General features: G+C 41.7%; 1 protein-coding gene across 4 annotated transcripts in view; it reads left to right on the plus strand.

Annotated features, from left to right (window-relative positions):
• Positions 1 to 331: 331 nt before the first annotated feature.
• DAAM1 (dishevelled associated activator of morphogenesis 1) overlaps positions 332 to 26,794 on the plus strand; it is a 186,064-nt gene continuing 159,601 nt past the window's right edge. For 2 of the 4 annotated variants that reach the window (XM_055361926.2, XM_055361928.2), the window contains exon 1: positions 382 to 642. The gene's annotated coding sequence lies outside the window, so the exon portion shown is untranslated. Of the gene's footprint in view, positions 643 to 26,794 lie in introns of all 4 variants that reach the window. The other 2 variants (XM_004055236.5, XM_004055237.5) reach the window with 2 other exon arrangements.

The raw sequence follows: 26,794 nt of genomic DNA on the forward strand, positions 1-26,794 counted from the left end.
GCCTGGCCGGACCACGCGAGCCCCGGACCTCTCCGATCCTTCAGAGCCCGCGCCGGGCAAAGTAGAGGTCAAGTCAACAGGCACGACCGCAGGGCAGCCCTCCCACTCTCCCGTGCTGTCCGCAGCTAGGCTTCGGAACGACCACCGCTAACACTGCAAGGCTGTAAGGCTGGGAGGGGGCGGGTCCTCAAGGGGGCGGGAATAAGGGGCGGGGCAGAAGGGCCGAGGAGTGTGTCGGGAGATGTAGTTCCACGAGTCCCGACAGCAAAGCTGTCCCGGCTCCGCTAATAGCTTGGGACTACTACTCCCAGGAGTCTGCGCGCCCGACCGGAGCGTCCATGCGCAGTGGGAGCCACTTTGTATCCTATCAGGCGAGGAGAGGGTGATGTCACCTGCGAGTTAGTAACCTACGAGCGGCTGTGAAGGAAACTGTTTAACCGGATCCCATTGTACCCAGAGTGCAGAGCTGCCTTTCCAGCATGCAGGGGCTGCTCAGGTAAGGGGGACGCTCCTCCTTGCCCGCCGCACTCATTCATTAAGTGGCACCGCTCAGTGGTGCGGGGGTGGGCGTGCTTCCGTGGGCTGGGCGCTGGGTTCGCGGCGCGCCCTCCTGCTGCCTCCCCGGAGCTCCCGGGCCAGTAGGTAAATATTAAACCCGTCCTTCAGGTTGGGTCTGGGTGGGAACGGGACCGAGACAGCTCTCGGCTGCCTAGCTGGGGGTGGGAAAATGGCTGCAGCGCAAAGCAAACCGAGGCAGCAGGGAGGAAGACGCCCCCAAGGACTGGGGTCCCTCCCTTTCTTTCTAAGGCGCCCGGCTGGCCGGGGAGCTGGCGGGGTAACACTCGCCGCCTTGCTGAAGGCTCCCCGGGGCTGGGGCCGCGCGTACTGCAGCGGCGTCCGGGAGCTCCCGGCCCGGCGGCTCCGAGAGGGAGAACCCCGAGGCAGGCTTGGTGGACACGGCGGTGGCGACAGGGAAGGAGGGACTCGTATACCCGTTCGCGTCCGAGCAGAGCCCCCAGTGCCCCTGGCACCCTCACTTCCAGCCCCATTCGAAAGGGACGGAGCGCCTGTAATTCAGACTAAGTTGGACCTAAATGTTTCAAAACAGAGAGAAGGGAAATCGGGCGTTGCGGAGGGAGAGCAGGGTGTTGGCGGCTGGGGAGGCTGCGCCGCCTGCGGACCCGGTTGTGAGGCACCGCAGAGGGCTCTTGCCGCCCGTCCCTCTCGGGAGGGCGCATCTCAGTCTCCACGGTCCCTTGGTATAGAGCACCTGGGCTGGGGCGAAGCGCCTGCCCTGAAGCCCTGGGCCAGGAGGTGGTAGCGCGGGGGTGGAGGTGTCGGATAATCTAATGATTAGGCTCGCTGTGGGGCAGGAAGGCTGGATAATCGGGTTTACCCAGCTGGTTCTGAAAGCCAACTGCTTGTGATCGGCTTGCCCTCTGACTGGAGACGTGCAGGAGGCCCAGAGCTCTCAGTCCTCTGGATGTTCTTTGCCTTTCCTAGTACCTTCATTTGTTTGTTTACTCATTCATCAAACCCTGCTAAGGTCTCAAGTTGTTCACGGCCTGGCTTTGCGGAGCTACCTCTCGCCCCATAACATATTTAGTGATGCCTGAACTCCATTCCCCTCTCCTTCATCTCCACTTTCTGGAGAGCATCAAGAGCAAATGCCACCGTGACCGTTTTGCTGGTAATTTCTTGAGATTCGAGCAGGACCCAGTGAATCGAAGCGGAGTTGCCTGCAAGATGAATCCCGTTGCCATGGCGACTCCTGCCTTCGGAATCTTAGCCGCTGCCACTGCTGTTTCGATTCGATGTGGCTCTGCGGGCAGCTGGGAGGGAGTGGCTAGTGGGTGTGGTCAAACGCTCGCCCTGGCCCAGCTGCTCTCTCCTCCTCGCCCCTTTCACAGCCCCGGGACTCTCCCCTTTCTCTCCTAAATAGCTTGGACACAGTTCTAAACCCCTTTCCCTTCCCTGTACCACACCTCATCACGCCACCTCTCTCCCTGAAACTAATTGTTTGGCGCCTTTTTCCTGAGGCAAACTCTGAAAATTATAATTTGAAAAATCTCTTCCCCCTTTCGGGCTAGCCGCATCATTTCCCCAATAAGGTAGTTTATGGTGTTGGAGGCAGCTTTGTCATGAAAGGCGCCCTCCCCTGTTGTGCATAAAGAGAGCTCTCTGGTCACCAGCAAAGGCCCTCAATTTGCTCTAGGTGCAGCTGATTGGAAGTGATTAAGGACAATTAATAACGGCTGGAAGACACTGCAGTCCCTTGTGGTTCTCATAAAATCTAAAGCCAGGCTAGAGGGTGCAGGTCCTTGAGGGTGAAGCATGCAGGGCCATAACCAGGAGCCTTGGGTCCTACTCTGGCTCTGTCAGTCACTGGCTACTCCACGCTGGGATTAACCCTTTACCTCTGGGGACCTCAGTCTTCTCTTTGGTAATGTGAGGAAAGGGTAGAGAGGGTTTCCTAACGTTAATTCTAGGCGCAATGGCCTATGATTCCAAGATAGACTTGGTCATTGTCCTTTTTCGTCCCCGACCCCAAAGTAATCTGAAGTTAAGGGTTTAAACTTGGCTTCTGATACTGTGCCATCAGGTTATATGGATAAGGCAGCTATGTGACTGTTTATAATACTGTTTATACTACCACTACTATTATTCCAGTATCTGGACCCTTCTAATTATACTTTAGTATTATAACTAATTGTTTAGGTTTTGCCTTTTTATAGATTCCTAATGAATGCAGTTATTTGTAATTGCGTTAAGTGTAATTGACTTATATAAATATTTTGTTTCCCTTCTGCTTGCATTTTATACCAATGTGCATTATCACAGATGTTGCAGTTATGGGGGAAAGTGTGTATATGAGAGTGTCTATGCATGTGTATCCATAGTCAGGTAAATGCTTGGGATTGCTGTGTGCTTGGTGGTTGACACTTACGATCTTATTTTAAGTAGGTAGCTACATCCCCATGAGGAAACAGGATCAGAAGTTGTCACTTTTTTCCTGGAACTTACCATTAAATGAAAATTTCCTTCATTCTTCTGCTTGTCTACCCTACTAGATTATAAGCTCCTTGAGGGCAGTGTCTTTGTTTTGTCCTTTTATGTCCCCCCAGCATTTAGAGCAGTTTGTTCATTTGTAGGTCTTTAATAAATATATGTTAAATGAATATTAACTAGCAGAACTATGATTGGAGATCCAAGGTCTATTATTTCCACTGATAGTTCTGTCATCCGTGGTAATATTCCCCTTAGCTTTCTATCAAGCAGTTTCATTTCATCATAAACCAAAACTTGTCTGGCATAAAAGGCCTTCTCTGTATTTGAAATAGACATATTTCCTAATTATTTGCTTTTAGAATACATTCACTCACATCGACTGTTTCTTTGTAGTTACAATTTCTTATTACTTCTGAACCAGGCATTTCTAGATTTCTCTCAGTTGCACTATCCTTGGCCCAGATAATCTTCCCAGGAGGTGTGTGACACGTGAATAGGGAGAGACACCAAGGGAAAGATAACCAGAAGCCTTTGCCAGGCCACCAGTGTCTCCCAGAAGAGCTGGGAGACAATAGTCCTCTCACCTGAGGCAGAGCCGTTCCGTAAACAGGATCAGTTGTTTCAGGCTGGTTGATGTGAAAGAAATGTGAAAGAACATTTGCCTAATATTGGTAGCATGTTACCATCCAGTAGTCTGATTCTGTGGGTTTTCAGGAGCATAAATTAGTAAATTATTGAGAAGGTGTGATAATGAAGAGGGTGTGGTGGGTCACATCCTTGGGTGGTGCTTACAGGAGCTCCATGAATAGGTGCTAAGGAATTTGAATCCTGGCTTTCTTGTTTTGTGTACATGTTCTGCGTGTTAAGGGGTGTGTGTGTGTGTGTGTGTGTGTGTGTGTGTGTGTGTGTGTGTGTGTGTGTGGTTTTGAGCTACTTTGTTTAAAAGGCTGCTTTTAGTGTTGGCACTATAGTCCTTAAAACAAATAAGGTGTTTACAAGCAAAAGTTCTGATTGAAAGTGTTTCATTTTGTAAATATTTGGGAGATGGCATAAAGAGAAACTTGAGGTCTCGTGTGAAAACACTTTAAAGTTGCAGCTGTTGGACCAGAGGAAACATGCTTTTCCAACAAAGCTTGGTATCCTTGAGTGCCCTAGGTGTTTGGTTCAGGAAATAATCACAGAGCTTGTAACTGCTGTGGGGCCCTCCCTGGCTTCAAGCCGTGCTCTGGTATTTCCAGTGTTAAGTCTATCCTTATATTGCCGGAAACAAAGCAAGGTGTCCAACTTGGGTTAGCAAACTTGTTTTCCCTCTAGAGGGGACACCAGTCAAAATAAAAGTTCTATATTCTGTTGTGATTTTTTCCTCTTTGGATGAGGAATATGGTGACTTATTTTGGTATTACAATTTCTAACTTGGTAATAGAGGTAATATTCTAAGTGAATACCAATCTTAAGTACGCACAGCATCTGTTGTAGTGGTTTCAAGACCTCAAAGTTTAGGCCGGGCGCGGTGGCTCAAGCCTGTAATCCCAGCACTTTGGGAGGCCAAGTCGGGCGGATCACGAGGTAAGGACATCGAGACCATCCTGGCTAACACGGGGAAACCCCGTCTCTACTAAAAATACAAAAAATTAGCCGGGTGTGGTGGCGGGTGCCTGTAGTCCCAGTTACTCAGGAGGCTGAGGCAGGAGAATGTCCTGAACCAGGGAGGCGGAGCTTGCAGTGAACGGAGATCGCGCCACTGAACTCCAGCCTGGACTACAGAGCGAAACTCCGTCTCAAAACAACAACAACAACAACAACAAAACCCTCAAAGTTTAGAGGAAATTGATTGCACAGGTACTATTTAAGATACTGGTACTCAGAGCATTTTCTCTATTTCTGTATGTGGCTTGGAGGTAATGTCTGGTTGACAGATCAGGCTAGGGTGGATGATACCCCTCTTGAAGATGCATTCACTTAGCAAGTGTACTGTCTTTTATGTAGATTATATTATTTAGAGTGGCTGAGGCTGCTGATAGAGACCAGTGTTGAAGTGTGGATCTGAAGTTCACCCCCTTTCTCTGAGCTGTCACCTTGTTTGTAGCCCCACTGAAACAGGGACAGACGAACATGAGATTCAAGTTGATTTTAGTGACCTATATTTCATCCAGCAGATTTTTTTTTTCAGAAATAAAAGGTTACCTTTTAATTTTTTAGTATCCTTTCCACTGTTCTAGGAGCAGGGGGAGAACAGAGCATTTCAGGGAGAGTTTGCATTCATAGTCCACAAGTTTGCATACATAGAACATGTGTCTAAAAATGAACTGAATGTTAAGTCCTAGAAGCACACCAACAAGTGTACAGAGCCTTCCCCATCACTCCCAATTAATCTGGGGTTACCAAATACACCCTCAGCTTTGGTGAGCTTGTTTTCCTCATTGATGTTTAAGCGTTCCTGGTTTTTACTCTGTGTGACTTTCTGCAGTAATGGCTGTCCACGTCTGGAATGTGCTTCCCTCTGAGTGTCTGGATTATCTTGTGCTTTCATATCTAGCTCAGGTGCCACAGCTTCCACGAAGCGTTCCCTGCCCTTCCTCCTTAAAGCACTTAGCTTGACCACACAACACTTACAGCTAATTTGATACTGATATTGTATGTGAGGTGCCTACCTCATGCCAAGCCCTTTCTAATACTTTCCATGGGCTACGTCATTGCCTGCACGTAATTATACAAGATAGATACTTTTATTGCCATGTTCTAGATGAGGAAACTGAGGCACAGAGAAGTTAAAGAACTTGCCTAGCTTAGGCCACACAGCCTGTAAGTGGCAGACCAGGTTAGGGACTCAAGCAGTCTAGTTCTTTATACATCCTGATGTTGCCTGGTTTCTGCTTTCCGGCACGTTATTCTTTTCTCTGCAACTTGAGTTGGGGGAATCACAGCTTCCTTTGAGTCTCTTAATTCTCAGACAGTGCTGGGTCAGTAAGTCCTGGATTAATTGAGAGTAAAATGACTTCTTCATGTCATAGGTTCTTACAGCCTGATTTTCTGGAACAGAAAATGTTGTGTGAGATTAAAAATGTTGTTTTTGAGTATTTAAATGATAAAACTTTGGAGCTCTCTTTTGCTGTATGAACGATAGACAAATTATTTGAAAAAGGAAATGCTCTTATATTACAACTCTAAATCTGTTTGGAGCCTGTCCAGCATTAGACCTTATTTGTTAAGTGAGGTAACTTTTCACTGGGTTGAATCCCTCATCTGATAAAAGATCTTCTCACCCTGAACAGGGCCACAGAAGCCTGTGTTGAGAGTTAAGAGGGCCCATAATTTCTCAGCTTCCCTCTTCCCTGTAGTCTTTTAACATAAATTGTGAAAGCTCTTTTGAAAAGAAAATAATGAACACTTGAGCAGTAGTCAAACATGTAATCTAATATTGGATAGCCTTAGATATTAAAATAAACTTTTTCCCCCCACCTCAGAAGAGATACTTTTATTTATTTTTACAGTGGAGCAAATTTGGTGCCAAATAAACAATTTCTATTCTTTTAAACCATAGCCACAGTTGTGAATTAAATGGGGAAAACTAGGGAAGCAAGTTCAATTTCCAATGCACTTGGTGTGATTTCGTGACTTACAATAGATCTTTTCCTTTTGGCTTAAAACTAGATATTGTGCCACTTAGACAATATTTAATGAAGACAATTGACTAAAACACAAGGAAATAATAGGAAAGCTATGCCTTAACGGCATATTGCCAGGAAGGGAAACATGAAAACAAAAGGCTTGTTAGCTATTAGGCTACACAATCATACAATTTTTTGAACAGACATTGATTTCAGAAGGTTTTTCTTTTTTCTTAATCATTCATCTTGTTATACTTTTTTTTTTTTTTTTTTTTGGTACAATCTTGCTCTGTCGCCCAGGCTGGAGTGCAGTGGTGCGATCTCAGCTCACTGCAAGCTCCGCCTCCCAGGTTCACGCCATTCTCCTGCCTCAGCCTCCTGAGTAGCTGGGACTACAGGTGTCCACCACCACGCCTAGCTAATTTTTTGTATTTTTAGTAGAGACGGGGTTTCACCGTGTTAGCCAGGATGGTCTCGATCTCCTGATCTCGTGATCCGCCTGCCTCGGCCTCCCAAAGTGCTGGGATTACAGGCGTGAGCCACCGCGCCTGGCCTCATCTTGTTATACTTTTTAAGTATGTCATTCACCTTTAGTAATAACCTGGGTTTATTCTGTTCTATAAATTACACCAGGATTGGGGTTTTAAGGCTACCTGTATTTCTGCTGGCACACAATTAAGGTCACCTATTAAACTGGTCTTTGTCATTTTTATGTCTAAAAAAAATACCTGCAGTGTGATTGGAAAATGTTGCCTATCTGATAGACTTCCTGAATTTAGACTTACAAGAGTAGATAGCCCAGATCCTAGCTTTGGGCATTGTTGGAGTAATACAGATGCCCATCTTTTATTTTCTGAGATAGGTTCTTATATTCTGGCTTGTTGGCTAGTCGGTTAGTGACGTACAAACCAGGTCAAGGGCATGGGTTAGCTTTGCCTTGTTTTGGAGCCACAAACTGTACCTGTAATTCTAGTCAGATTTTTTCTGTTTCTTTTTTTTTTTTTTTTTTAATTAATCATGCTTTTGGGGACTAGACTGTACATTGTGGACATATCAGTGCACAGCTATCACTACTAAGGGCAAAAAAAAGGTGCCATATTTTAAAGCGAACTGGTAGGGAAACCCTGTAAGTGAGAGGCAAGACTGCCAGCAGCTTGCTAAGGAACCGTATGCTTCTGACAGTTGTCCTCCTGTGAAGATTAGGTCAGGACTAGGGGCAGCTTCTTGAAAGTTTGCCAAAGCCAATAGCCTTGATCTTTTTCCTTTCTTGGCAGAATGACAGATGCCATCAATGTGTGTTTGGGTGCTACTTCTGGGCTTACTCTTAAATAAAGTTCTGGATATTTGTGCCCAAGAAGAAGAGTAAAGGATGGTGGTCAACATTATTCACCAGATGAGATAGATTGTTTATATGTGCCTAAGCTTAAATTTGTATTAGTTTCATAGAGATTTGGTAAAACCAAGCAGTGAAATGTTTAGACACAAGTTAGAACCCGCAGTTCTGTAACAAGAGATTTAGACCAGGGACCCTTCTAAATCCCCAGAATTTACTACAAAATTAATTGTAAGCAATGGGCCGGGTGCGGTGGCTCACGCCTGTAATCCCAGCACTTTGGGAGGACGAGGCGGGCATATCAGAAGGTCAGGAAGTCGAGACCATTCTGGCTAACACGGTGAAACCCCATCTCTACTAAAATTACAAAAAATTAGCCGGGCGTGGTGGCGGGCGCCTGTAGTCCCAGCTACTCCGGAGGCTGAGGCAGGAGAATGGCGTGAACCCGGGAGGCGGAGCTTGCAGTGAGCTGAGATCCTGCCACTGCACTCCAGCCTGGGTGACAGAGCGAGATTCCGTCTCAAAAACAAACAAACAAACAAAAAAAAAACAAAAAAACCACAAAAAAACTAATTGTAAGAAATTAAAGGAAATGAAACGGACAGCTTAAACTGTTTGAAGAAACTTGCTGCATTCTCTATTCTTGAAAGTTGGTGAAATTGTGAATATGGAAAATGTCATACATTTCTGTTCAAGGCAACCCATTTGGAATTCTTTTTTGTTTTTTGAGACGGAGTCTCGCTCTGTCGCCCAGGCTGGAGTGCAGTGGCGCGATCTCGGCTCACGGCAAGCTCCGCCTTCCAAGTTCCTGCCATTCTCCTGCCTCGGCCTCCCAGGTAGCTGGGACTACAGGCGCCCACCACCACGCCTGGCTAATTTTTTGTATTTTTAGTAGAGACGGGGTTTCACCGTGTTAGCCAGGATGGTCTCGATCTCCTGACCTCGTGATCCGCCCGACTCAGCCTCCCAAAGTGCTGGGATTACAGGCGTGAGCCACCGCGGGAATTATTTTTTCAAATGCAACTACAGTTAACTCATTATTAGTGGCTGCTATTTGATTTAGGCTGATGGTGGAAAAGAAACAACAATACCATGTCTGTTTGGTTTCCCCATCCTGTTTGTGTGGCAGTCATTTCTGCGTTAGAGGTACTTTGCTCAGCACTGTTGGTAATGTGAACTAAAAGTTGGAGGACATGCAATAAATAAATGCTGGAATTGAAGCCAATGGCTGAGACTGACCGCACCATGTTCTCAGAAGGTTAAATGAACAGGCCTGCTATTATATTTTCGTATTTTAAAAATCAAGAATAGAGATTAAACTGGAAATACTCTATGACCCATTTAAGGCTTGAGATTCTGTGAGTAGGTAACACTTCCAACTATAGAAGTTCTAGGAACTGTGGCAGGAAACTGCCTTGCCTATGATATTTTCTGCTAAGGGCTGGTTAAAATGTTTTTAAAAATGTATATAGTTTTACATTTAACCCAATTTCTTTTCAGGCTGTGTCTGAAGTTACGTTTCTTCCATACCTTCCCTTTTCTTTCTATACTCCCTGCACTGCAATTTGACAGTTCTGCTCCTTTGGCTTCTCTGTGGGCAGGGTGAGATGGCTGTCTCCAGTCTGCCAAGTTCCATATCTTGGGAGCCCCATCACTGACCTTACAGAAAAGCATGTCTTCCCCCCTTAACCCTCTAACTTAGAATGAGAGCTGTGAGGCAGCTGGGAGAGGAAGGCTTACATTGTAATTCTGTCAAGCTCAGATTGTTTTTCTGACGAACAGGTTGAGGGAAGTAGGTAGAGGGGAGGACAGAGAGAGTTGCTGGGTTTCACTTATCTTATCATTTGTTTCCCTCTGGATGGCCTTTGTTTATGCTGTCTCTTCAGGCCAGGAATTCCTCCAACAGAAATCGTGCGTACACTCAGGGACATTCATATCGGGGCTTCCTTCTTGTGTTTCCATTTGCTGATTTGCCTTTCTTTTCTTTTCTTTCTTTCTTTCTTTCTTTTTTTTTTTTTTTGAGACGTAGTCTTGCACTGTTGCCCAGGCTGGAGTACAGTGGCGCAATCTCGGCTCACTGCAACCTCCGCCTCCTGGGTTCAAACGATTCTCCTGCCTCAGCCTCCCAAGTAGCTGGGATTACAGGTACCCACCACCATGCCCAGCTAATTTTTCTATTTTTAGTAGAGACAGGGTTTCAACATATTGGTCAGGCTGGTCTCAAACTCCTGACCTTGTGATCCGCCTGAACTCCTGACCTCATGATCCGCCTGCCTCGGCTTCCCAAAGTGCTAGGATTACAGGCATGAGCCACCGTGCCAGGCCCCATTTGCTGATTTGCCTTTCTTCTCTACAGCCTGATCCTGAAGGAAGGGTGGAAATACTTAACCTGCTTTTAATGCTTCTGTTAGGGGATAAAGAGATTTTAAAATAGTGATGTGGGGCAAACATGTGGATGACTTTTCTAATGAGGAAGGAGGATAATGCTGAGTAAATGTAGATTCAATTTACATGTAACTTCTGTTTGGTAGAGTGTTTAATCACACATGTTTGACACCTTGAATGAAATCTCTTCACCTGTCTTTTGGTGCTTTGCAATTGCACAGAGGAAAAGACACACTCTTTGATTTTAGGTTCAGTTTGGGTAATCGTGGCAATTCCTTTAAACTTTCCGGACCTCTCTTTCCTCATTCACGGTGTATTCACATAGAATAAGCTATCTTCTGGATAAAAATTCTAAATTTTTGGGAAGACAGTATCCTCTTAAAATAATGACCTCACTTATGTGGCACTGTGTACTCATCAAAGTAATATCCATTGAGTTTCCCTAAAATGGAGATCAGTGAGGGAGAACTCCAATTTTTCGCCTCCAGTTTTCAGCCTTGGCTGCCCCTGCCTTGGCATGGTGTCCTGAGATCCTGTTCTTGGCTGGAGCTAAGCCCCATGATCTGATCCCCAGTCTCTTCTCAACTGTACAACTCAGGAGTTTTGTAGGATATAAGGGATGAAACTCGACAGAGTCTTTTGGTGATCATACAGTTCTGTTTAAATTGATCATCACTTTTTAGTTTCTACTTAATTGTTTTTCTTTTTTTAAATTTGACATGAGGTCTTGAACTCCTGGCCTGAAGCAGTCCTCCCGCCTCAGCCTCCCGAGTTGCTGGGATTACAGGCGCGTGCAACCGTGCAGGGCTGATCATCACTTTAAACTGGAGTCTGACCACCAGGGGGTCCACAGAGTGAATGTAGCCAGCTGTCCATGTTTTGCTTGGCCAGCACAGTATTATTTTTAAAAAGGAGTGATATTTTAGTGAGCATTTATGTTCTGATTTGTCACAGACCTTACCACACTCTAGTGCCTAATGCACAGCCACTTAGTTTATGTGATATTTATCTCCTTGGCCCTTGAAGGCATTGAGTTTGTGATTCCTATTTTCAACTAAATTAAATTGGGATGAATGTCTCTTCAAAGGTTTATCTAGTAGTGGGCTGGCAGATGACCCATTTTTGTACTCTAACCCAGGGTTTCCCAACATCAGCACTCTTGAAATTTGGAACTGGATAATTATTTGTTGTGAGGCAGATTGTGCTGTGCACTGTAGGATGTTTAACAGCATCCCTGGCCTCTACCCACTAGATGCCAGTAACATCCCCTCCTCCAGTTGTGACAGCCCAAAATGTCTCCAGACATTGCCAAATGTCCCCTGGGGGCAAAATCACCCCTGGTTGAGAGCCATTTGACAGAGTTTTGGATGGTCTGAAGACTTTAATCATTGAACCAAGCCTGGATATTTAGGGATAAATTGGAATTCATCTGGGAAACTGCGCCACCCTGCTGTTTTTATTTATTTGGGCAGTTGGTTAGAGCAAAGTAAAGGTCAGTGGATTAGACCCTTTAGGGTCACTTCTCCATTCTTCCATGACCACAGCCTGGGAGGCCAGCCACATTTTAAGGACATGTCTTTGGTCACAACAGGAGACTTTGTGAGACACTGATGCTGGGTTAGGGTAAGCCCAGCAGATCTAGTAGGTAAACAGCTTTGAAGCCCATGGCCTGTGTTGGTAGGTCAGTAATGCTATCTGTGGGTAAGGAGGATGAGGCTTTGGGGAAAGGGAAGGCCAACTCTGTCATTATTGTCAAATGCCAAAATGCTTTAGAAAAAAAACCTTTAGCTTTAAAAATGACAGCTTATCTCAAATCAGCAGTCTGGGAAGGGCTCTGAAGAGGATTAGCACAGTGATGTTCTATTTTTTTTTTCCTCCCCCAAACAAGAATGTTTTTTAAACTTGACTCTAAAACTTGGGCTTTAGCAACACTGAAACTTGCCTTGCCTTTTAGAAAAAACATTGATAAGATTTTCAGGGTACAAAATGAAAATGTTATAAGGTTTTAAAAACCAACCCAAGTTCCTTTCTTGAGCAACTAATGCAAAGATAATGCTTAAGGAAGCATATATTTTCGTATAAAATGTAAAACAACGTTCCTTCGCAGTTGAATAGGTGGGACTTCTGAGGATATCCAAGCTTCTTCTGTTCTGTCTGGTCTTGTAGTTCTCCGCCTTGGATATGCATCAGAATGTTCGCAGTGGATTTTAAAAAAGAGATGTTTAGGGATGCTGACTCAGTAGATGTGGAGTTGGGGCCCATTCTACAGGATTCTTAAAGATCCCCAGGTAGGTGGGGCGCGGTGGCTCACGCCTGTAGTCCCAGCACTTTGGGAGGCCAAGGCGGGCAGATCACGAGGTCAGGAGATCGAGACCATCCTGGCTAATATGGTGAAATCCTGTCTCCACTAAAAATACAAAAAATTAGCCAGGCGTGGTGGGGGGTGCCTGTAGTCCCAGCTACTCGGGAGTCTGAGGCAGGAGAATGGTGTGAACCTGGGAGGCGGAGCTTGCAGTGAGCGGAGATTGTGACACTGCACTCCAGCCTGGGCGACAGAGTGAGACTCCGTCTCAAAAAAAAAAAAAAAAAAAAAAAAAAGAAAAAATCCTCAGGTGATTCTGACATTCAACAAAAGGGGAAAATAGGTGAGAAGAGTGAAAGATCTTGGGTTCGGGAAATGTAGTTATAGTTGCAGATGTTGGCTGGGTCTGGCTGCCTAGCTGGTTAAGTGCACAGCTTTGTTTTTAAAAATTCCATGTCTGGCTGGGCATGGTAGCTCATGCCTGTAATCCCATTACCTTGGGAGGCTGAGGTGGGTGGACCACCTGAGGTCAGGAGCTCGAGACCAGCCTGGCCAACATGGCGAAACCCTGTCTCTACTAAAAATTAGCTGGGTGTGGTGGCTGTTGCCTGTAATCCCAGCTACTCGGGAGGCTGAGGCAGGAGAATTCGCTTGAACCTGGGAGGTGGAGGTTGCAGTGAACCAAGATTGTGTTCCTGCACTCCAGCCTGGGCGACAGAATGAGACTCCATCTCCACGCCCTGCCTCACCCCCCTTCTAAAAAAAAGTAGCTGAGCATAGTGGTACACATCTGTAGTCTCAGCTACTTGGAAGGCTGAGGCGAAATCACTTGAACCCAGGAGGCAGAGGTTGCAGTGAGCCAAGATGGTGTCACTCTACTCCAGCCTGGGCAACAGTGCGAGATTCTGTCTCAAAAAAAAAAAAAAAAAAAATTCATGTCCATTTTGGTGTGACTATTTAAAAAGATTTGTTTTAGAATTTTGAATTTGTGAAAAGGAAGGGTCTTTTACCTGTCATATAGTGTGCACTACCTAATACACTGAACCTAATGCTTCTAATGATATTGAAGCTCCATTATATTTTGGCAGGTTTTACTGAAAAACCTCTAAATCTGTAGATGAATCAATTTACATTTTAATCTACTATGTAAAAGAAGGAAACAAACTACCCATTTACAAATAATCAGTACCATGAGCATCCTTGAGATAAAAATTCAGTGGGAGAGTAGTAGTAAATGCTTTTTTTAGCCTTCCTTCTAGAGAAGGATCTAAAATAATCTAGAAAGGATCTAGGTTCTTTCACAGCTACCTCTGTGAGCTTCCTGTGAGACCCTCCTCTGGCGTCATAGACGTGGGCAGGTCCGTTTCAAGTTTCTCTCAGTCTGTTTCATGTTGCCAGCACTACATCTCATGGAGGACCTTGTCTTTGGCCGAGAGTTATAATGACCCAAGGGGGTGGGAGATCAAATAAAATGGCTTTAAAAAACATTTAGACAGAATTTCAGATCCAGGCTTCTAGCAAGCATAGCAGAAGCAAGGAAAATGGCTGATTTTTAGGGGAAAATATACTTGGCATTTTATGGACTATCCCATAAACCATAAAAGCAACACCTTAAAACATCATTCATTTGTTCATTTGCCATTTAAAAAATGTTTTTAGTGTTGAGCATATACATTTCAGAATGCTGTATGTTCTTAGAGAAATCCCCAGTTTTTTCCTTTGTAGTACAGAAGTCTTGTTTTACTTAAGTAAAGCTCAGATTATCCTCTGTCTTCAGCTTCTGAAATAAACATTACCTGTGCAATAGGTGAAGAGTTTCCCCAATGAAATGCTCTTTGCTTTCCCTGGCAGGTGCTTTCATGTTTTGCTTATTTGGAGCATTTTCATTTTTTTCAAAGGAATGTTTACAACATCAGTTATGGAAGTTCTACAATCCCAAATGAGTTTTTAAGATATTTGTTATGCCTATGGTCAAATCTTCTACCTCCTGTTCTTTTCTTTCCTAAATGTTGATTTTGAGTCTTGAATGCCCAAGCCTTTCTACTACTAGGGAAATGTATTAGCATAGCATAATATTGAAGAAAGAAGGACAGTTAAAGACAGAGCATGAGCTTTCTTTTTTTTTTTTGTGACGGAACCTCGCTCTGTCACCCAGGCTGGAGTGCAGTGATTCGATCTCCACTCACTGCAAGCTCTGCCTCCTGGGTTCACGCCATTCTCCTGCCTCAGCCTCCCGAGTAGTTAGGACTACAGGCACTCGCCACCACTTCTGGCTAATTTTTTTTTTTTTTTTGTATTTTTAGTAGAGATGGGGTTTCACCATATTAGCCAGCACGGTCTCGATCTCCTGACCTCATGATCTGCCCGCCTCGGCCTCCCAAAGTGCTGGGATTACAGGCATGAATAGCTTTCTTTTGGAGATGATGAAGATGTCCTAAAAGTAGTGGTAATAGTGACATATTTGTGAATCTCCTAAAACCCACCAAATTGTACAGTGCATATGGATGAATTTTATGGTACACAAACTATATCTCAAAATAAAGCTATTATTAAAAAACATTTAAAAGAATCAGACTAAGTAGAATCTTCGATTTTTAGGCCTTAGGGATAATACTACTTTCCCATTTGTTATCTTCATGTACATCTCGTTTTTTCCTCTAAATAAACAGAGTATGACATGCACAAAGGATAGATGTGGTAATTCCTTAATATTTATGGACCACTTGAGATATGAGAATCTTTGTTATAAAGAAATTTTTGTTGTAGTGGAATCTGATCCATGTTTTTCTCATACATCCTAATCATGAGCTAGGGTATTAGAGGATAAAAAGCTTTCTTGTACTTTATACCTGCTGTGATGACAAGCTAAGGTTTTGGTGATGCCTTTGGCTTGGTCACAACGTGCTTTCAGTGTGTTCATTTGATTATTTTGCAGCATGTTTCTGCTGTAGAAGTCTTCATATTGTAAAAAGCATTCAAGTATGAACTCTTGCCTATAAAACTAACTGTGTTGGATTAGAAATGTTTTATTTAACAGGGATTATGTAGCTCAAGGTTTCTCAAATTTGGATTCATGATCATCTGTGAAACACTGTATTAAAAGTTAAATTGCCAAATGTTTAGGTACTCACTTGGTGTTGATGGGATCATAAACCCATGTGTAAAGGTAGGCCTTGAGATACTGTGGTGTTATTTGGTTATAAAATGCTTATGAAGGTGTATTAGTTTTATTACTGCATAATAAATTACCACAAACTTGGTGGCTTAGTAGTCTGCACATGCTGTGGCTAGATTCTCTGCCCAGGGTCTTAGCAGGCAAAAATCCAGGTGTCAGCCAACATGCTGTAGTCTTCAGCTGGGGCTCAGGGGCTTCTTCCAAGCTCATGAAGTGTTGGCAGAATTTATTTCCTGTGACCATGGGACTGAGGACCACTAGCTGTGGGCCAGGGACTGCTTTTAGCTTCTAGAGGCCACCCACATTCTGTTCCACATGGCCCACATTGGCAGTTCACAATGTGGATGTTTGCTTTCTTCCATGCCACGTGGAGAACATCTCTCTGATTTTTTTCCCTGCAATCAGCTGGAGAAGAGGCTGATATTAAAGGGCTCGCCTGATTAGGCCAAGCCCACCCAGGGTAATCTTCTTTTGACCATATAATGAAACATAATCATGAGAGTGGTATCTCATCATAGTGACTGGTTCCATCCACATTTAAAGTGGGGAAGGGAATTATATGAGGGCAAGGGTAATGGGGTATCATTTAAAGTTCTGCCTGTCATATCAGGTAACATACATTTATGCCATTATACTCTTGATTATTAAAATGAAAACACAAAATCCAAAAAATCATCAGAATGGAGCTGGTGCAATGGCTCACGCCTGTAATTCCAGCACTTTGGGAGGCCGAGGCAGGCGGGTCACTTGAGGTCAGGAGTTCGAGACCAGCCTGGCCAACATGGCAAAAACCTCTCTCTTAAAAAAATAAAAAAATAAGTAAATAAAAATCATCAGAATGAATGGCAACTCACAAATATGCTTCACGACTTCCTCTGTCTTCCTAAAATGATCCCCTCATCAGATTTATTGCTTCCTGTTGCTACTTTTTTTGTTTTATGTGGAGTGAAAATGAAGATTTTAAAAACATTTTATTATTGAACATTTCCTACACATATACATAGAGAAACTAATACAGCTAGTATGAGAATCCTCCATGTTATTTTGTCCTGTAGAATTTTCCACAGTCTGGAACTCTTGTTACAGCATGATTTTCTGTTTACTCTAGTTCCTGTAAATTTGTTAAAGTGAAAATAATTGATGTCTTATACTATCTGGTCACTAGAGGTAGAAAAACTATGTGATAAACAGTGTGTATTGGCAAAATTTATTAGGTTCATGTATATAGAGATATTTCAAGAAGCATATACATTTAGCAGTGAAGCAAATGTCAGGTTTTCCAGATTCCTATTATTGAGAACAGTTTAAGTTTAGTTCAGTTAAAGTTCTTACAGAAAATAGGTAACATTTAAAAATATTAAGTGATGTTTGGATTTGCTGAGATCTTTGACCTGAGTGTGTTTGTTGAATCAGGTTTTAGCTTCTTTAAAAGGAAAAAAAATTCTTAAAGGAGAAAGACATTTGAGTTTTGAGTTTTGGAAAATGACCAGATTTAAAAATTGAGGTCATGAAATAATTGCTTTTTTACAGTGAGCCTTTGCTAGTTATTTCATATCTGTATGTTCTCCAAAGACAGGTCTTTTGTCCTTAAAGACATGATGTACTATATTTAAAATCTTGACGTTGGAATATTCTATTTTTAAAAACGCAACACTTTATATTGTGTTAAGACAATAATTTTATATGGTTGTCACTGAAAGAAAATAGAAGCAGTTATCTAACTTAAACTTCATTTTGTAGGAAAAGATACCCTTGGGATGAGATAAATAAGAATACAGTAGGTTAGAAGAGAGGATGGCCAACTTTTTCTGTAAAGGTTCGGGTGGTAAGTTTTTTTGTTTTTGTTTTTGTTTTTGTTTTTTTGAGACAGGGTCCAGGGTAGACCTCCCCAAGCTCAGGTGATCCTCCCACCTCAGCCTCCTGAGTAGCTGGGACTACTATGCCTGTCTAAATTTTGAAAAATTTTCATAAAGACAGGGATCTCACTATGTTGCCCAGGCTGGTCTCGAACTCCTGGGCTCAAGCAGTTCTCCCACTGTGGCCTCCCAAAGTTGCTAGGATTACCAGCATGAGCTACTGCACCTGGCCCTCAAAGTGTTCTAAACTACGTGCAAATGGAGAACCTGAAGAGATTTTTCCTTAACCTCTCTTGATACATGTAAGATTGTGTAATTCACTTGATCATTCTGGGGCTCAGGTATTTATTTTATTTTATTTTATTTTTTTTTGAGACGGAGTCTTGCTCTGTCGCCCAGTCTGGAGTGCAGTGGTGCGATCTCGGCTCACTGCAAGCTCCGCCTCCCGGTTCACGCCATTCTCCTGCCTCAGCCTCCTGTATAGCTGGGACTACAGGTGCCTGCCACCATGCCCGGCTAATTTTTTGTATTTTTAGTAGAGACAGGGTTTTACCGTGTTAGCCAGGATGGTCTTGATCTCCTAACCTCGTAATCTGCCTGCTGCGGCCTCCCAAAGTGCTGGGATTGCTGGCGTAAGCCACTGAGCCCGGCCAGATATTTCATCTATAAAATAAGATATACTTATCCCACTCTTATTCCAATGTTTAAAATTCATTGGAAAAAAGATTAGAGCTTCTAGAATGCAGGGTGTAAACAGTAGATACTCATTAGGATCAAACTATTTTGAGGAGGAAAGTAGTAAGAAATATTGGAAATCAAGTCTACTTTTCTGAAGTTTTGACAAATCAGTTTGTGTTATCTCCAGCTACATTTAGCAAAAAATACTCTAGTAGATTTAGGAACTAAAGTAGAGTCTTGACTGGGTTTGTTTTGTTGAACTAGTAAAACTTATTTATCATAGCTTGCATTTGTTTTAAAACATATTTTGATTAATTATTAATTTATTTTTAATCAGTGTTGTGGCCTGTATGCAGGAACTGATCTATTGGTAGATAGTTGGTGCTAAAGAATAATTCTCAAAGAGTTTAAAAATAAGATTCTGAAAATTATAAACACATGCCAACAATTTTAATTCATTAATTAGTGAGGGAACCAGTAAGATGTTAAGGGTCGTTCACAGGAGAATTTGAAGAACAGGTATCTATATGTCTGCCTGTGTATCTGTCATCTATCCACAATCAGAAATGCTGAAATAAATTTGCTAGTGTATACAGCACTGGTTAATATTTTCAAGGGCCGTAAAATGCAATGTTTGCTTATCTTTTCTATAGGCATGTAAGGCAATTATATCACTACCAGACAAAATTCATTTGTTTTGCTGTGGACAAGAGGCATTACATTACTGTGTGTTTTTGGCAAGTGAGTTTCTGCCTCTACAGAGCTGTGAGATAGTCTAGTCCAACAGGTTCTCAAACTTTTCGATTTCAGGACCCTTTGACTCTATTACAAATTGAAGATCCCAAAGAGATTTTACTGTGTAATATATTTATCATTTTAGAAATTAGAATTAAGAAGCTTTAAAACTATTCATTTCATTTAAAACATATCAATAATGAAACCTATTTCATGTTATGTGAATGATGACTTCATCGTGGGTATTAAAGCGCCTCAAAAATTCTACTCTTTGCTTGTTGAGAGAGTAAGAGTGAAAATGACAACATCCTAGTGTTACAATGAAATTAGTTTTGAACTCACGAACACACTGAAAAGTCCTCTGGCTCTCCAGGACTCCTCAGATCATACTTTGAGAACCACTGGCCTAATTACAAACAAAAAAGTCAAAGATCATCCCTGGAGGGCCTCTTAGACCACAAATCACACTCCATTGAGAGGATACCCAGTAATCTCTTTTGCCCACTTCTAAATCTTGGGTTTTTTCCTGACAGCAGTCCCTTCTCTGAGAAATTTTGCCGTGCCTAGCATGGGGAATTTTCAAGGCCATTCTGAAACTATTAAGTCAGAAACTTATTTTTTGGTTATAATATTAATTTAGGTTCACTGTGGGGAAAAAACACAGAAAAGTACATAGAAATAGATAAAAATCTTAATGAAGTTTTAAAAATGCTTTTGATTATACATTACCTGCACTCTTTTGCATTCTGCCCCCAATTAAATGTTGTCATAAGCATTTTTCATGTAATTAAAACTCTTAAAACTCTTAGATGGCTGCATTTATTTTCATTTTATACATGGTACTGAGAAATAAAAATAAAATCCTAAGCCTCCCAGTTGACCGAACAGACACCCTGTTGTCCAAGGGGACTCCCAGAGAAACCTTAAAAATTGAATTCCTGGCCATGATGGAATGGGAGATTTGACACATCTTAGTATGCCCCTTCCTTATGAGCCTTTAACCAGCATTCCTTCCTAAGGAGTAAGCAGAAGCCAACTCCAGAAAACAAGAAACGAATGAGTCATAACTTCATCGCCTTCAGCCAATCATCTGAGGCCATGGCCGGACTCCCCATCTTTGCAGTTTCGATGTGGCAGCTCACCAGTCTCACATGCATCCCTTCCTAAAAACTGACCACCATCTCTAGGCAGGTTTTGGCCAACTCTCCCAGGAGGTCCAGTGAGGGTTTTCATGTCCTCTGCTTTGCCTTTTGACATCAGAGGGCTGAAAACTCAACCCTCAGATCATGCTAATGCCACCATTTTTTGAACATATGACCCATGAATAGGCATCAATATCATTTGGATGTTTGTCCCCTGCAAATCTCATGTTGAAATGTAATCCCCAATGTTAGATGTGGGGTCTGGTGGGAGGTGTTTGGGTCATGAGGGTAGATCCCTCATGAATGGCTCAGCACCATCCCCTTGGTGACGAGTGGGTTCTCGCTCAGTTCAGGCAAGATATGGTTGTTTAAAAGAGTTTAGGACCTTCCCCCATCTTTCTCTTGCTCCTTCTCTGGCCATGTGATGTACCGGCTTCCCTCTTCACCTTCTGCTGTGATTGTAAGCTTCCTGGTCCTCACCAGAAGTCCAGCACTGTTGCTGCCATCCATGTACAGCCTGCAGAACCAGGAGCAAATTAAACCTCTCTTCTTTATAAATTATCCAGCCTCAGATATTTCTTTATAACACAAAAAAAGTCCCAATACAGGCATGAAGCTTAGTTGCGCATGTGCATGTTTCTCCTTTCGTAAATATTCAGGACTCCTCCTATAATCTGTTAAATACTTATATTTGACCATCCCTCTTGGCATACATTTCTGTTCCCTTTACTCCTCCCTCCAAGTGCTTGCAGGATGGCCAGCCTGCAGGCTGTTACCTTTTATGAGAAATAAAGCTCTCCTTTCCAAATTTATGAACCTTATGATTCTTCAGTTCACAGTACAAGATAACCATTTTTGTTTTTCCATTAAAATTATGAACATCTTTTCCATGTTTTAGATTATTTTCTTAGGATAAATTCATAGAAATAAATGAAACAAAAGGTATGTAATTTTCGTTTTTCTAAAAGGACAGATGGTCCCCGACTTACGATGGTTCCACTTGCAGTTTTTTGATATTACCACCGTGGGAAACCAATATGCATTCAGTAGAAATTGTACTTTGAATACCCATACAACCATTCTGTTTTTCATTTTCAGTATAGTATCTAACAAATTCCATGAGATATTCCACACTTTATTTTACAATAGGCTTTGTGTTAGGTAATTTTGCCCAATTGTAGGGTAATGTAAGTGTTTTTGAGCATGTTTAAGGTAGGCTAGGCTAAGCTATAGTGTTCAGCAGGTTGGTGTATTAAATGTATTTTCAACTTACAGTGTTATCAACATACAATGGCTTTATCAAGATGTAACCATGTTGTAAGTCAAGGAACATCTATACGACCAAGTCATCCTCAATGAAGGTTTTGCAGGGGCCAGGCACAGTGACTCATGCCTGTAATTACAACACTTTGGGAGGCCAAGGCAGGAGGATCACTTGAGCCCAGGAGTTTGAGAGTAGCCTGGGCAACATAGGGAGACCCCCATCTCTACAAAAATTAAAGAAAAAAAAATAGGAAAAAAAGTAGATGGGCATGGTGGTACACACCTGTAGTCCCAGCTACTTGGGGTGTGTGGGCTGAGGGGAGGATTGCTTGCGCCCAGGAATTTGAGGCTGCAGTGAGCTATGATACAGCCAGTGCACCCCAGCCCGAGGGTCTGAATGAGACCCTGTCTCTAAAACAAAACGAAAAAAACCAACCAAAACCAAAACAACAACAAAGTTTTGCAAATTGACGCTCTTGACAATGAAAGAGCATTAAAGCATTTTTCACTTCACCATTGCCTACAATGAGTATTATTATATTACAATTATCTGTGATTGGACAACTAGCAAAAGCTATCACATGGTATTTTTGCATTTTAAAAATTTATTAAATATAACTTTCCTCCCTAGGTCATTTATATTTTTCCTTTCTTAAATGGCCTGTTTGAGAATTTATCTGTTTAAATCTCAATGTTTTTGAAATGACCAGAAATGGGAATAATTAGCAATGCAAATAAGCCAACACTTTTCCTAAATATAATAAGCAATCATTAAACCCTTTGGAAGGAAACTTACGATATCTCCAGGTACATTTTAAATGATCTAAAATATTTCTCTGTGATTAAGGGTCTCTTGCTTCAGTTTTGCATAATTAATTATCTTAACATACCCTCTCCTCATTATCTGGAGGGAAACCTCAGGCTAGCTTCTGTCATTTTCTTGCCAGTTTGCATTTCCTGGAGTTTGCCTTAGTGTTTTCTTAATCTTAGTAGTTTTCTGTTGAAGGTGTGACTGCTACAAAGAAGGCTTTTCTGAAGGCATAAAAACCAGGGAAATGATACATAGTTTTTCCACTGGACTAAACTTGTTTGGAAAATAAGGAGGTAGAACAATGAAGTAATCCAAATATTATGAGGAGAGAGGGAGAAGTTTATATTATAATGATTTATGTGATAAAAGAAATGTTATGCCCAGTACATTTTGTTTATACATGGTGTTGTAAAACAGATCCAAATGCTTGTCTAAAATATTTGCAGCATTGCCTGTACAGCACCTAAATTTTACAAAATGCTGTACTTATGGTCCAATTGCCTTTTTGTCAATATATCATAAACCAATATTGTAGGAGAAATGGTTTTTCTTTTAAATGCTTTAGGTTTGGTAAAGCACTTTAGGTTTGTTTTAGGTAATTTAAACAGAGAAATAAATCTTCTTCCAAGCATAGAGAGCTTCATGTTTAAAATTTTAGATGATTGTAATAATCCCAGTAACAGAATATAATGAAGTGTTTCCCAGCACACTTTAGAGAAGACATATTGAGTATTATGGTTCTGTTCAGATTTTATTTTCTGGGACTCTGTTTTAAAGTGCTCCATCTGTCTTTAAGAAATAAAACACATGCATGCACATACATCCTGTGGCACTCTCTTCTAGGGCAGGTGTTGGTGGGTAGGTCCCTGTGCATTTGTTTGGGGGACATGTTTGACCCAGTGGTGTAATAGTTGTTACAAGAGGATTCTCTGGAGGAAGGATGCTGCTGCAGAGGAGGAAGTCACATTTGTCTTCTCCCAAAACATCAACTCATTGTCTTCCTAGCTTGCAAAAATGAATATTTCTCCCCAGTTGATTTGTTAATTTCTTGCATCATTCAAATGCCAGATGATTGGACTCTACACAATTGACCGAAGGAACAGAATTTCCAAGAGTGCCAGTTGCCTTTCTGAGTAAAATAATCAGACACTTCACTCACATTCTATGAATAAATAACACCTCCAGTGTAAAATGGATTATGAGATGTTTTATCTTAATTTTCTATATTTCTTGAATTTGCACTGAAAAAAATCTTGTGAACAATCTTTAATATAACACAGAATAATGATTTTAAACAGCCTCTCCCCTGCTATGACTAGTAAAGTTGTGGACTAAAAATATTCAAACATATTTTTCTCATTAAAGATGAGTTCCATATTATTTTATGAACTTCTGAAAGATAAATTTTAAGAAATATAAAACACTCCTGTTATTTTCTGATTTAGCCATTCCTCCTTAATTCTTATTTTAAGTGAAATATGTGATTGCTAGATTCACATTTTGTAACTTTCTTTATGTAGGTTTCATTTTTTAATGGGGCTGATTCTAAACGGATAAAACTTTGATACATAGTTTCTAAGATAAAACATTAATTTTTACCATGACTGGTAGCTGCTATTGGCTTGCGTTTACTGAGGTTCTCATGTTTCTACTATTTAGGCTTAAAAATATATGACAAAGTATGTGATCATAATAATGCCATAATTCATTTAGTATAGTCATCTGGTCGGGAGGTATAAACTTTTTTGAAGTCAGACTTGTTTGTTTGTTTTTTTAAATAGTATTAAATGGGAAGTTCTTATACTATCAGTTGTCACAAGGTGAACAAATATAAGTAATTAAGTCAAAGTTTCAAAGCACATATTATGGCTTATGCTGTTGAAAACTCTCCAGTGTTTTAGCGTAATGTCCGAGTCAAGTTAGAACTCAGGTCTCTGCTAATTGTCATATCTTAGATGATTGCCTGATAAAGATGATTGTCTGGCATAGCTTGGAGTACCAATACAGGAGACATGTTCTTCCCCCACTTCCTATTCCTTCCACTGCCATGCTAGACAATGCTTGTCAAATGTGACATTCTTTCCTACCCAGCTTGGACATGCCTCATAATCCTGCCCAAGCAGCATTCTAATAGCCACAGCTAGTAAACAAGGGATCTAACTAGTTTGTCAGTGTAGGTAGTAGAATCTTTAAATTTTTTTTTAAAGGCCATTGTTAGTATTTTTAAGAGGTCAATTTACATCATTTATTTCAGATGGAATATTGTTTATTTCTCTGTCGCAGTGGCTCCCAATCTATTAGAATGTTCCTTTTTAATAAAAAAGAATCAGATTTTCATATGACCTTGAATTTCTTTAACACTTTAAATGAATTTTACTTTTATCAATCGCAGCATATAAATTCATTGGAAAAATAGGCATATGTATATGTATCAGACATTCACATGCTTATGAATGAAGGACCCCTTGTAATACTTCTGCCCCTGCCACCCATTCCACACACCACCCCCTCCCCAGGAGTAGGGATTAGAAACCGTTAGTCTTTCCATTTTGTCTTATGTGGTTTCAGTTAAAGTTCTAAAGAAGTATTTTACTAAAAGTGGAATTGACTTTTTGTATTCAGGGGAACTTGTCAGTGGTTTTCATATTATGTGCCGTGGAGTCCCAGGATTCCAGAAGATGCCTCAAGGGAGACCCCTCCCTTCCCCCGTATCCCTTCCAGCTTTAAGCAGCTTGTCTGCTTTAAGCTCTTATATATATTGAGATTCTCCATGAGATTTCATTTGTGTAAATGATTTCACAGCTTACCAAAAAAAAAAAAAAAAGGAAAGAGAAAACCACTGATAATCCCACCTTGTTTCACACATGATTAAATGCAATGCCCAGAGTATTTTGGGGTTATCCTGTTAGTTAATGTTGAAGCCAGGTTGAGGACTCTGATTGTCTGACTTGCAGGCCACTATCCCTCTACCCACTGCTATTCCTAAAACTAAAGGAGGATGTAAACTGACACCACCACCAGCTGTGAGTGCAGCACGTACTTATATGGAAAGAAAAATTGTTTACATTGTAATACCAGGGGACTCAAATCTGTTTCAGCCCTTAAATAAAGGGTTGCAGGGTATACGTATGTGTAAATGCTTGTCTTGCCTATGTGTGGCCTTCTCTCACTATTTACGGTGGGTGGAGGGAAGGTGAAGCTTACTTTTATAAATTTTATTTTAAAACACAGAAGAGCTGATGCTGCAGTCGGAAGACAGTTTATTTTTCTCCCAGAGCTGGACCCCTTCCCTGTTGTGTTTGTGACATACTTTGTCTTGTCCTGATTTTAAGCATTGGGCAAGCAGAATCTGCCATCTTTCCTGGATTTCACCATCTATCAAAGGGCAACCTCAGAGCTTGTTTCTCAGCAGTGGTCACCTATTTCCATTATTAAATCAACTTGCTACCAAGCTATCAGGCAGATATCACACTTAACGTACCTGGTTTGATTCGGCCTGCCTTTTTTAATCTGAGGCGTTAGCACAAAGCTAAATTTCCCTTTAAAGTTCACTGTGATTCCGAGGATCTTTGCTTCAGTTTACTTTGGAAGATTGGGGCTGTAGGTGATTCAAGATAACTGGAGCAGGTGTCTGGTGACAGTTTGCAAAGGGTGCTTTGTAGACCTAAGTTCTGTGCCTGGCATGAGAAACCTCTTTGTCTTTCTTGTATACGTTGGTTTAAGTTCATGTGGATCACTATGAGGGATGTTAAATGTTTTGCATTTAGATTCTTCCAAGTTGGCAGGTGCAAGGCAGGCCTGGCTGCTACCGCAGACCCCTGACGTGCTTCTTTCTTCCTTGCTGTCCTCAGGAAGGTCATCCTATTTGAAGAGATACTTTTCTGTTAACTGTGGAAAAGCCAGATGTCTCACTTTAGGCAATAGTTTCAACTTCGTTTCTTCCCATGTAGTTTAACAGATCGACCTCAACCCTGACCCAGACAACTACTAATCTGCTTTCTGTCTGTATGGATCAACCAATTCTGGACATTTAATATAAATGAAGTCATGTAATATGTGGTCTTTTTTGATTGACTTCTCTCATCTAGTGTAATGTTTTCAAAGGTTCATCCATGTCATGGCATGTATTGGTACTTCATTCTTTTTTATTGCAAAATAATATTCTGTTTTATAGATATACCACATTTTTTTTAATTCATGGACATTTGGGTTGTTTCCACTCTTCAGCTATCATGAATAATGCTGCCGTCAACATTTGTGTTTAAGTATTTGTGCGAACATGCGTTTTCACTTCTCTTGAGTAAATACCTAAGTATGGAGTTGCTGGGTCATATAGAGACTTGGTGTTTAACAATTTGAGGAAATGCCAAACGGTTTTCTGAAGTGACTGCACTATTTTATATTTCCACCAGCAATGAGTGAAAGTTCAGGTTTCTCCATATCTCGTGTGTTTTTTAAACACTGTATTCTGTTGTGTTTACAAAACGTTTCCTCTTG

Source organism: Gorilla gorilla, chromosome 15 (assembly GCF_029281585.2).
Source record: "Gorilla gorilla gorilla isolate KB3781 chromosome 15, NHGRI_mGorGor1-v2.1_pri, whole genome shotgun sequence".
Classification (NCBI taxonomy): Eukaryota; Metazoa; Chordata; class Mammalia; order Primates; family Hominidae; genus Gorilla; species Gorilla gorilla.